This window comes from Equus caballus, chromosome 26 (assembly GCF_041296265.1).
Source record: "Equus caballus isolate H_3958 breed thoroughbred chromosome 26, TB-T2T, whole genome shotgun sequence".
In the NCBI taxonomy this organism is placed as follows: Eukaryota; Metazoa; Chordata; class Mammalia; order Perissodactyla; family Equidae; genus Equus; species Equus caballus.
In genome coordinates this window covers 39502162-39515146 of record NC_091709.1, presented here as the reverse complement: position 1 = coordinate 39515146, position 12985 = coordinate 39502162, and the positions used below count along the sequence as shown (strand labels likewise).

The 12985-nt window shown below is 39.8% G+C and overlaps 1 protein-coding gene across 17 annotated transcripts in view; it reads left to right on the top strand.

Annotated features, from left to right (window-relative positions):
- The window catches only part of SETD4 (SET domain containing 4), a 286649-nt gene that overhangs the window by 58491 nt on the left and 215173 nt on the right, over positions 1-12985 (top strand). The window lies entirely within an intron of this gene.

The window sequence follows — 12985 nt, the reverse complement described above, 5'->3', positions numbered from 1 at the left end:
GACCTAAGAATTCAGGAACCACAGCATAACCTGTGATCTTGCCCACAGTGGCAGCATCCCTGACACTGCCTTTACGATCTGTGGTGGCTGCATACAAGTTTCCAGAATCCCAGATGCAACCTTGACTCATGTGAACCCAGTGGCCCTGGCTGTGGTTCTGCCAGCACACCCAGATAATCTAGGAACAGCAGCACAGATTGTGCATGGGGCAGAAGAATCTGAGTCCATGGGGAGTCCATGGAGATCCAGTAGGAGAACACGAGATACAGGTGACCCTGGAAGTAGCAGAGGTGCTTGCATCCTGGTGACTCTAGTGGTGGCACAAAAGACAGCAGCAACATTGTAAACCACAATGCACCAGGAACCTCAGAGGCACAAGCAGCACAAGGAGGGCACTGATGATGCCTCTAGCAAAGGCAGCAGAGGGTGGAAGCTGCAAGCTCTCAAATACAATTAAATGCAGCTCGGAACTGAAGCAACAAAAGTCTTACCCAAATAGGAAAGATGTTTACTACACAAATACATCAGTAAAGATCAATTCATCAAGTACCATGAAGAACTAGAGTAACACAGCAGAACACAAAGAAAATGACAACTCTCCATAAACCAAACTTGAAGTTGCAGAAGATTACAATCTAACTAACGGAAAAGTCAAAATGGTTGTCATGAAGAAACTCAACAAGTTACAAGAAAACTCAAAAAGACAGTTCAATGAACTCAGAAATAATGAACAGGAGGAGTACGTCACCAAAGGGATTGAAATCTAAAACAAACAAACATAAATTCTGGACTTAAGTGAAAAATAAAAGTCCAACACATTGAAAATAGAGCAGACCATATGGAAGAAAGAATTGGTGCGCTCAAAGATAGAAAAATAGAAATGAGTCAGGTGGAAGAGAAATAAGATTTTTTAAAAATGAAATATCTGACTCAATTAGTAAAAACAACATATGAATAATAGTTATCCTGGAAGGAGAAGAGAGGGAGAAAGGAGCACAGAGCTTATTCATAGAAATAATAGCTGATGACTTCCCAAATGTGGGGAAGAAACTAGATGTACAATTACATGAAGCTAGTAGAAGTCCTAATTCTCTTATCATAGAAAGACCTTCTTTGAGACATATTATATTAAAAGTATCAAAAAGTCAATGAGAATATTAAGGGAAGCCAGAGAGAAGAAAATAACTTAGAAAGGAACCCTCATCCGGCTACCAGCAGATTACTCAGCAGAAACTCTACAGGTTATAAGAGAGTGGAATAATATATTCAAAATATTGAAATAAGACATCTATGAGCCAGGAATACTCTATCCAGCAAAGTTATTCTTCAGATAGGGAGGGGAAGTAAAATCTTTCCTGGAGAAATGAAAGCTTTCCCAGAGAAACAAAAACTGAGGGAGTTCATCATCATGAGGCCTTCCTTAGAAGAAATGGTCAAAGTAGCCCTCCTGCCTGAAAGAAAAAGGCAAAGGTTTAGAAAGCTTTGAACAAGGTAATGAATAGACATAACCAGAAAATTCCAGCTCTATATCGCAAGAGGTTAATAAACTCTTAAATATACCCAAAAGGCAACAGGGAAAGAAAGCATAAAAAATAACTATATCCACTTCAATTTGGTAAAAAGCTCACAGCACAAATAAGGGTAATTTGTGAAAATGAAAACATTGAAAGGGAAGAGGAAAAGAACCGAACCTACATAGACTAATGGACATAAGATACCATCAACAGAAAAAGGACTTTCTCATCTATGAGATCTTTTATACAACCCTCCTGGTAAGCACAAAACAAAAAATCAGAGCAAAGTCACAAATCATAAGCAAAGAGGACACTGAGAAATACATCACAGAAAACCACCAAACTGAAATGGCAGACTGAAATACAGGGAAAAGGAAACAATGGAAATATAGAACAACCAGAAAAGAAAAGATAAAATGGCAGTATTCAGCCCTCACATATCAATAGTCACTTTAAATATAAATGGATTGAACTCACCAATCAAAAGACACAGAGTGGCTGGCTGGATTACAAAACAAGACCCAACAATATGCTGCTTCCAGGAAACACATCTCAGCTCTAAAGGCAAACTGAGGCTCAGAGTGAAGGGATGGAAGATGATGCTCCAAGCAAATGGCAAGCAAAAGAAAGTGAGTGTAGCCATATTTATAGCATACAAAATAGACTTCAAGCCAAGAAAGACAACAGGAGACAAAGGTGGACATTATATAATGTTAAAAGGGACATTGCACCAAGAAGGTATAATGCTTATTAATATATGTACCCCTAACATAGGAGCACCAAAGTATATAAAGCCACTACTAACAGACCTAAAGGGAGAAAGGGACAGCAACACAATAATGGTAGAGGACCTTAACACCCCACTTACATCAATGCATAGATCATTCAGGCAGAAAGTGACTTTAAATGAAGCAGTAGACCAGATGGACTTAATAGAGATACATTAAACATTCCATCCCAAAGCAGCAGAATACACATTCTTCTCAAGTGCACATGGAAATTCTCAAAGGTAGACCATACGTTCAAAAACAAAACAAGCCTCAAAAATTTAAGAAGACTGAAATCATATCAAGCACGTTTTCTGACTAAAGTGGTATGCAACTAGAAATCAACTCCAAGTAGAAAGTTGGAAAAGACACAAATATGTGGAGACTAAATAGTATGCTACTGAATAACTATTGGGTCAATGAATAAATCAAAGGAGAAGTCAACAAATACCTGGAAACAAATAAAAATGAAAATACAACATGCCAAAACTTATGGGATGCAGCAAAAGCAGTACTAAGAATAGCAATACGGGCCTACCTCAGAAAACAAGAAAAATATCAAGTAATCAATGTATCATTATACTTAAAAGAACCAGATAAAGATGAAGAAACAAAGGCCAGGTCAGTAGAAGGAAGGAAACAATAAAAATCAGAGGAGAAAGAAATGAAATAGAGACTAAAAACACAACAGTAAGGATCAGTGAAACTGGGAGGTGGTTCTCTGAAAAATTGAAAAAAATTGTCAAACCCTTAGCCAGACTACTTAGAAAAAAAGAGAGAAAGTTCAAATAAATAAAATTACAAATGGCAGAGGAGAGATTACAATGGATACCACTGAAATACAAAGGATTATAAGAGAATACTATGAAAAGTTATGCACCGAAAAATTGGATTACCTAGAAGAAATGCATAAATTCTTAGAATCACACAACCTCCCAAAACTGACTCAGAAGAAATAGAAAATCTGAATAGACCAATCACAAGTAAAGAGATTGAAACAGTAATCAAAAACCTCTCACAAAACAAAAGTCCAGGGGTCAGCCCCATGGCTGAGTGGTTACGTTCACACGCTCCGCTTTGGGGCCCCAAGGTTTCACTGGTTTGAATACTGGACATGGACCTAGCACCGGTCATCAAGCCATGTGGAGGTGGTGACCCACATAACGGAACTAGAAGGGCCTACAAGTAGAACATACAACTCTGTAATGGGGGTGCTTTGGGGAGAAGAAGGAAAAAAATGAAAAACAAAAAACCAAAAGTCCAGGACCAGGTGGTTTCTCTGGTGAATTCTACCAAACATTCAAAGAAGATTTAATAGCTACCCTTCTCAAACTCTTCCAAAAAACTGAAGAGAGTGGGATGCTTCCTAATTCATTGTTTGAGGGCAACATTACTCTAATTGCAAAACCAAATAAGAATGGCACAAATAAGAAAAATCACAGGCCAACATCACTGATAAACATAGATACAAAAATCCTCAACAAAATCTTGGCAATCAAGTACAACAATACATTAAAAAGATCATGCACCATTATCAAGTGGGATATATTTCAAGGGTGCAAGGAGGGTTCAACATCCACGCAGCAATCAGTGTGATACACCACATTAACAAAATAAAGAATAAAATCACATGATCATCTCAATAGACATGGAGAAAGAATTCTCAACAGAGGATTCAACATCCATTTATGATAAAACTGTGAATAAAGTGGAAAGGAAAATACCTCAACATAATAAAGGCCCTATATGACATACCCACAGCTCATTCTCAATGGTGAAAAACTGAAAGCTATTCCTCTAAGAACAGGAAAAAGACAAGGATTCCCACTCTCATTACTCTTATTCAGTGTAGCATTGGAAGTCCCAGCCAGAGTAATTAGGCAAGAAAAAGAAATAGAAGGAATCCAAATTAGAAGGAAGAAATAAAACTGTTATTATTTGTGGATGACATGATTCTGTATATAGGAAAGCCTAAAGAATCCACCAAAAAACTATTAGAAATAATTAACTAATACACTAAAGTTGCAGGGTACAAAACTAATATAAAAAATCAGTTGCATTTCATACATTAACGATGAACTAGCAGAAAAAGAAATCAAGAATACTATTAATTTTACAGTCACAACAAAAAGAATAAAATACCGAGGGATAAATTTAACCAAGGAGGTGAAAGACCTGTATAGTGAAAACTATAAGACATTGTTGAAGGAAATTGAAAAAGACATAAAGAAATGGAAAGAGGTTCTGTTTTTAAGGATTGGAAGAATAAACATAGTTAAAATGTCCATATTACCTAAAGCAATCTATAGACTCAATGCAATCCCAGTCAAAATTCCAATGATATTTTTCACAGAACTAAAACAAAGAATCCTAAAATTTATATGGATCAACAAAAGAGTCCAAATAGCCAAGGCAATCCTGAGAAAAGGAAGAAAGTTGGAGGTATCACACTCCCTGAATTCGAAATATGCTACAAAGCCATAGTAATCAAGACAGCATGGTACTGGCAGAAAAACATAAACAAAGCTCAATGGAACACAATCGAGATCCCAGAAATAAACCCACATATCTCTAGCTATTATTGACCAAGGTGCCAAGAACATGCAATGGAGAAAGGAAAGTCTCTTCAAGAAATGGTGTTGGGAAAAATTAACAGGCAGATGCCAAAGAATGAAAGTAGATCCTTATCTTACACAATACACAAAAATTATCTCAAAATGGGTTAAAGAATGTAAGACCTTATCCATAAAAGTTTTAGAAAAAAATATAGGCAGTATGCTCATTGACATCAGTCTTAGCAGTATCTTTTTGAAGACCATGTCTCCTCAAGAAAGGGAAACAAAAAATAAACAAATCAGATTATGTTAACTAAAAAGCTTCTGCGTGGGCATGGAAACCATCAACAAAAGGAAAAGACAACTGACCAACTGGCAGAAAATATCTGCAAATCATATATCCAATGAGGGACTAATTCTCCAGAATTTCTAAAGAAATCATACAACTCAGCAGCAAAAAGTTAACAACATGATAAAAAAAATGAGCAGAGTATATGAACAGACGTTTTTCCAAAGAAGATATACAGATGGCCAATAGGCACATGAAAGTGTGTTCAACGTCACTAATTATTAGGGAAATGCAAATCAAACTACAATGAGAAATCACTTCATGCCCATCAGAATGGGTATAATTAGCAAGACAAGAAATAACAAGTGTTGGAGAAGATTGGAGAAAGGGAACCCTCATACACTGTGGGTGGGAATGCAAACTGGTGCAGCCACTATGGAAAACATTATAGAGATTTCTCAAAAAATTAAAAATAGAAATATTATATGATCCAGCTATTCCACTTCTCAGTATTTACCCAAAGAACACGAAAACACTAATTAGAAAAGATATATGCATCCCTATGCTCATTGCAGCTTTATTCACAATAGCCAAGACTTGGAGGCAACCTGAGTGCCCATCAATGGATGAATGGATAAAGAAGATGTGGTATATGTATACAGTGGAATACTGCTCAGCTGTAAAAAAGAATGAAATTGTACTTTTTGTGATGACATCGAGGGGCCTTGACAGAATTATGCTGAGTGAAATACGTCAAACAGAGAAAGACAAATACCGTATGATTTCACAAACTAATGTATGGATAAGGAGAACAGATTGGTGGTGGGGCAAACAGTAATGGGAAGGCAAAAGGGGTAAAGGGGCTCATATGTATGTTGACAATGGAAATTTGACTTTTGGAGGTGAACATGGTGCAGTCTATACAGACTGAAATATAGTGATGTACACCTGAAGTTGACACAATGTTATAAACCAAGGTGACCTCAAAAAATCCTCCAAACCCACAAATTGTATACTTTAAATGGGTGAAATGTATAGCATGTGAATTATATCAGAATAAAGTTGTTAAAAGTGTAAAACAGTGACAGATTTCTTACTAATTTATCTTGAAAGCATGGTTAATATTCATAAAAGTGAATTTATATTAAGTTGTATAAAGAAAAAGTTTACTATTTTTACATCTAAATGAATATTACAAAGAGTATAAAAAAATCATGAGACCATACCACCAATAATAGATTCAGGTAAATAGGAAACTGCCTTTTCAATGTAAATATTGGGGAAAACTGTCGTCATCATTTAACTTGCACTCCATCCTATTAAAAGGATGGCAGTGCAAAACAAATTTGATAAAAAAGATAATCCAGGGCACTATGCCTCTCATTAAATAATCTTTGAGATAATTACAATGAGTGTTGGAAACTGTCTTATTATTCTTAAAACAGTCTCCTAGGATGAACGCATTTTAGAAATGGGTCAATTGTTCCAGTGTTTCCTTTCCACTAGAACACATGAAGTTTAAGAATAAACTGAACCTCTTTGTGAAATGTTTTAGTAAGCACAGTCGAAGGTCCTAATAGAATTTAATTAATTCTCAAAAATATTATCTGCTTCTCTCCTAACAAAACTAACACATGTTTCTTGAGTCAAAATTGCAAAACACAGAAGGATATGAAGAAAAGACATCAGGAGAAGAAGCCAGAGTGGGCAACTGGTTACCAGAAAGGCAGCTACGATCACTTATAGGGCTTTAAAATCATATTCTCAAAGACCTGAGTCTAGACAGTAGATGGAGAATCTGTAAAAACTTTCCATAGACTGCTTGTACACGGTAATGAAGTGATGACCTCTGTTTTATTCTATTTTTTACCTCAGCAAGTCTAGAATCAGCTGGGGAAATACTTACCTGCATATGATAGGGAGGCATGACCAAGGAGTCCAAAGGTATTTGAAGGTAAATTCCTGGATGTGGATGCTGCATCCAGTCTCTATTCCACACAGCAGTCCCTCCTACAAACCAATCCCCAAGAGATGGTAGCTGCCTGGGTGACACTCATCACAACTGAAGGAGACTGTAGATCTTCTGATGCGACAACTCAGGACAGGAGCACCCAGGGAGGAAACAGGAGGCACTTGTTGGAGGTTACACAGCAAACACTTGGATCCAAGTGTTTTGTTTCCAAAGTGCACTCATGGCTTTCAAATGGCAGTTCAGGGACATGGCACTGGAAGGCACACAGATAATCCTCTGAGAGATGTTATGGGTCATCCTGAGTTTCTTATCCTTATGGTGTGTGTGTGTGTGTGAGAGAAAGAGAAACAGTGGCCCTTTAGTAATCACTCCACATCTTTGAGAAAAGTATGTCACCTATCTAAGAAAGGATTCTTTCCTGGTGGGGCTGGGGTATGTGTCAGGCTTACAGTTTATCCAGGCCATATTCTCTCTCTGACCAGAAACTTATTTTAAGGAAGCCATGTTTTCCTTCAAAAGCGTAAATCAAAGGAAAAACATAGACCTTGTCCCCAGGGCTTAACACATAGTAGCTGCCCAAGACCTCTTTGTGGGATGCCTGTCCCCTAATGGATCTGTCCCAGCATCTCTTCTTCACTCTTCAAAGTCTTGCCACCTGAAACTAGAGCCAAAGTGATCTGGACAACAAGGGATATATTGTACATCATCTCATTTCCAGTAACAAACTTCAAAAGCATTGCTTGATTCTAATTGTCTCTGCCGAGGCATTAAGTGCACATCTGGTTCTCTGGATGTTTTATGATTTCACATTTATCACATAAGTCTATTTTTATCTAATTCCAAGAGTACCTGTTGTTAAGTCTCTGGATTGAAAGGGGTTTTCATGAAACACTGCAGGGTTTAAAAATGTGTCTCTTGCAGCTCCTTGGGTTTCCCTAAGGTTCCCTGTGGGCCCTGTGCTGAGGAAGACATTGGCCCCAATCAAGCTGAGTCTTCTTTTCTCATCTATTGCTTTGGCCTGACTGGGTACAGCTTCACGTGAAGAATAGTATCATCGGCATAAGATATTTGAGGACCACTGAGTGGTAGAAAGAACAATTATCTTGGATGCCACATGACCTGGGTCTGCACCTAGCTGTGCACATGACCTTGAGTTTTGGTATGCCTCCATGTTCTTTGTAGGGATGATATCTAAAATACCTGATACATTACATCAAGAAAAGTCCCTCCAACCATTCTTGCTAGAACCAAAAAATGTCCAAGGTGGAAGATATCTTTAGTCCAGTAATTTCCCCCCATGAACTGCTGTGGCTGCCTTTCCTCCCAAATAATGGGAGAGCTCTCCTATTTCAAAACAAAGGAAAATTTTTCTGTATACTGAGAATATAGCATGTATTTACATTTTTCTGAACTCTAGCTTTGATGAGGCAAGATCAGTTGTTTGAATAGAACCTGTCTTAGCACCTGTGAGTGTCGTCAATCCTCTTTCTGGACCAAGAACAGACATAGCAGGAACTAACACAGCCCGGCTAAGTAAGGAAAATGTCCAGCTAGGAGTCATTAGTATGATTCCAAGAGAAAATACATGTAGAATGTGTGGTGGTGGCACAAGGAACTCCATTGCTGCCCTAAAGTGTTGGGGTGAGGGAAGGAGCCAAGTGACTTTGAAAGAGGTGCCCTTTGAGGTCCTAGTGAACCAAGTGTTAGAAGAAGTAGCGGAACTTTCCCGGAAGACAGGACAGGGAAATGGGGCAGAATTGTGAGTAAGCCATACACGCATGTACTGAATTCCAAGCCACATCTTTTAATCTTTCTAAAATATCTGCTTGTCTTAATTGGTGTATTTAATGGGTGATGGCTCCCCTCCATCCCATTACCTTGGGTTAAGTATTATTGTAGTTTACAACCAAAGAAATATGATAGTTTGTTTTGTCCATAATATAGCACATAGAACCAGGAGTTAAAATGAGCCTGGAGCTATGCAGATATCAGAGATCCCTGCTAGCCTTGATAAGGGTGGGACTTTGCTGCTGAAGGATTTTCAGGAGTGGAGTGAGCCTGAAGAGAGTACAGAGAATGCCAAGAACGGAAACACTCAAGAAGGGAGCTCCCTTAGGTGGTTTTTCAACTGTGCAGCAACGACTGCTGAGGGTCTGTTGTAGAGCTGGGATGGAGGAGAAGGCTTGGGGAGAAACTGAGTAGGACCACTCGTAGAACATGGTAATTGAATAATAGGGGGTGGGTATAGTGATTTTCAGAATCCTGGTGGGTGGACGATGGGTCAGTGACCATGATGACTTGGGGAAAGGACAAGTGTATTTTGGAAATGTGTGTTTTAGATGTGGGAATTCTGGAGAGGAAGGAAGGGCCCAATAAGAGATGGAGAGGCAAGGAGACAAATATGTGTGTCTGGAAGTGTAGGAATGTTATAGGCAGGTAAAAGGTTTGAGGATAGTGAAGGCTCCACTATCCTGAACAAGATCACTGTGAGAGAGAGAGAATGAGAAGGGAGGGTTCAGGATGGAATCCTCAAGGAATTCCAATGTGTGAGTGGCATGGAACAAGTAATGACCCTCTCTGTGAGCTTTTGAATGAAGATCTGAAGGATAAGGGAGAGTCAGTGCAAAGACCAGTGGGACAGAGAGCACCCATGACAGCTGGACAAGTGTGTACATGGTTCTGAGGCAGAAGGTCACCTGGACCCGTGGAGACACAACAAGGAGACCTGTGTAACTGTGTAGGGACAGGAAGCAGGGGCTTGTAGATGAGATTGGGGGCAAGCAGGGCAGAGCATGCCAGAAACACTACAGCTTGGGCTCCTCATCATACTCACCTTGAGGTTTTATGAGACATTAGCTCTGTGCAGACATTTTGGGTAATATAGAAGTTTGTTTTCATCGTCACTTCTGCTTTAATATGAAACAGTGTGGAATCAGGAGCTTTTGGTGGGGAGAGAGCACAAAGTTAATAAGTTAAATTGTACTCATGGTAAAAATCTATAGAATGATACAAATTTTTTTTTACATGTGCAATCTGGTGATTTCCCAGTAATGCCTGGTTTAAGATAACAGCATTTTGCAATGACAATTTCCTGGCTTGGTAATGCTGTACAGTGTCGTAAGATGGCACCATTAGAGGAGGGTAAGTGAAGGGTGTAGAATGAGATCTCTGTGTACCATTCTTACACTTTTTTGTTTATTTCAAAATATGTTAAAATTTCACTGAACTGCTCTAAAGTCCAATTCAGAGAAGCTGTGAGGAAACCTGGAGGAGATTCCCCAAGAGTCCATTCCATGGAGATGGAAAAGCCCTCTGCTGGAAAGTCTTGTAAATCAGAGGATTCTGCTCTCCCTGTAGCCTCCAGTCTGACATTTTTCCCTAGGGAGTCCGTTCTGGATCCTGTGGAAGCTAAGGGCCTCACAGCAGCGTTTCAGGCTCCAAGCCACCCTGGCTGGCCACGCTCATGGAGACTGAGTGCACTCTGAGCTCACATCGACTTACAGGTGACGTCAATGCTTGTATTGTTGATTAGCACTTTGAGGCCTCCATACTCCTTGTACAGGAAGTCACCCAGGGTATGGATGCTCTGCTGATCATCAATGTCCAGCGGGTGGAAGCGAGGGCTGAGGCCCTCGGCCTACAGCTGCTACATGGCTGCCAAGCCCTGCACCATGTCCCATGCTGTGAGCACTTCATCCCCTGAGAACTGCTGGCACAGGTCGTACATGATGGCAAAGCCAATGCCATTGTGGACCCTGGTCATGAGGGCCATGCAAGTGTAGGAGGACATGGCTGGGCAGGGGTCATGAAGGGAACTTGTGTGGAGAGCAGACCGGGCTATGGGCCACAGGAACGCTCACTGGGGAGGCCTGGCCACAGTCAGAGAAGGCACACTGAAATGAGTTCTGGGATCCAGTGCTGTGATTTCCTGAGAAGGAGGCCCCACCTCCATCCCTCCCTCCTAGGAGGGGCCAAGTGTTCCAGAAAGTTTCCTAATCCCTCACTCCTGGTTCACCCCTTAATGGTGCTACACCCTGGGCCAAACCAGAACAGTCTTATTTTGATCTCACCTCTGAGGGAAGCAATTGTTGCAGGCTGGAGAGGTGTGCTTCCCCCAAAGCACAACTTCTTGGTGCTGGGTCCATAAGGGGCTAGAGATTCATGGCAGTTGAACTAAAGAAACTATTGTGGGAGAACCCCAAAAGGAGAAAAAGTAGTGCAGAGTAGTAAACTTGAACTTGGGCCCATTATCAACTATAGAATGGGAAGTGTTCCTTTTTCTGAAGATGCAATAAATTGCATACGTTAATCACTTCTGAGGGCATAGGTCCTCTTGCTTTCTTAAGAGAAACTCAAGAGAGAGAATTAGAGAATTAAGTGCTGTGATTAGACTTTCACTGTGGGCAGGGTACCTCACTGTGTGCTTCTCAGTGAGTCCCCAAGTGGGAGGAAATGTTTTATGCAGCTCTTATTGTGTGCCATGCTGTTGCTTTCAATGCTTTATTTAATGGTTACATAATCTCTGTTGGCTAACGGTGGCTACTGTTTGGTTTTGTCCAAGGTCACAGATAATAAGCGGTATATATAGTTAGGTGTTATTTTTAAGGTACTAAGAAAAAAAAGATCTTTGCAATTTTAAGTATACATTTCCAAAAGTTGAGATGCTATGGTCTTGACCTAGGCATTGTTGTCCTTTGGTGTCAGTTTACAAAAACAAAATAATAGAGAGGAACTTAACAACTTTGTTGAAAGGAGAAAGTTGTAAACCTCACTTTTAAAATAAAACCCCTACCCTTGCTTTCAGGGTCTACTCCTTTTCATTTCTGTAAGCCTGAAAATCACTGGTGAAGAATGAAGAATAATCAGGACAGTAGAGGCCTCTTGAGAGCACAGAGCGCTTCTGTGAAGGGAGGGATGTGGTGGAGGTTCACTGGGGCCACTGAGAGGTATGCTTGGTGTTGGGCAGTAACTGACTTCTTGTCACTGCCATGGGTGATGTTAGGTCCCAATCACAGGGAGTCATTTTACAATACACATTGCACTTTTATTGTGTTTTTAACATTTTGATCTGTATCAGGACATTTAATCTGTATTTACAGCAATCCCATGCCTATTGTGCTCATTTTACAGTTGAGGTACTGAGATAAAGAGCAGTACAGTATTTTGCTCAGGGTCACACAGTAAAGTGGCAGAGACAGAAATTTTTGTTTCCAGATGTTTGTCTTGAAAGCTTTCGAACAGAAATATTGAAAGAATAGTAAATGCCCATATATCCACGTGACTAGGTTGAACAATTGTGAATATTTTCCTAAATTTTTGTGTTCATCTTCTGTATATATTTTGCTGAACCATGTTAATGTTATAGACCTCAGAATACTTCCTCCCTGCATAAATAACACATTCTCATTGAAGAGATTTGACAACAATTCTCTCATGTCACTAACACTCAGTCCATATTCAATTTCCCCCATGGTCTCAGATGCTTTTATGGAAATGTCTTTAGTGCCCATTCACCATTCACACTTTGCCATTGTGTTTTTCCAATGAGTCTGGTGTTATGGTGCCTACACCAGATGTATTCCCTTCATGGTGTTGTCCATGTTATACTAGAGGCTGGTAAACTAAAGCCAGCAGGCCAAACCCCGCCATGCTCATTAGTTTATGAATTGTCTATGGCTACTTTCATGCTACCTCAGCAGATCTGAGTAATTCCAACAGAGATCATGTGTCCTCAAAGCTAAAACCATGTACTTCCTGGCTGTTTCTATGCTGTTAGCTGGCCTCTGAGTTATACTGTTGTCTGTTGACCTAACTTTTAGGTCTGTTAGATTTCTGATCTGGTCGGCATGTAAACAATCTGTGCAAATGGACATTTATACAGAAGGATT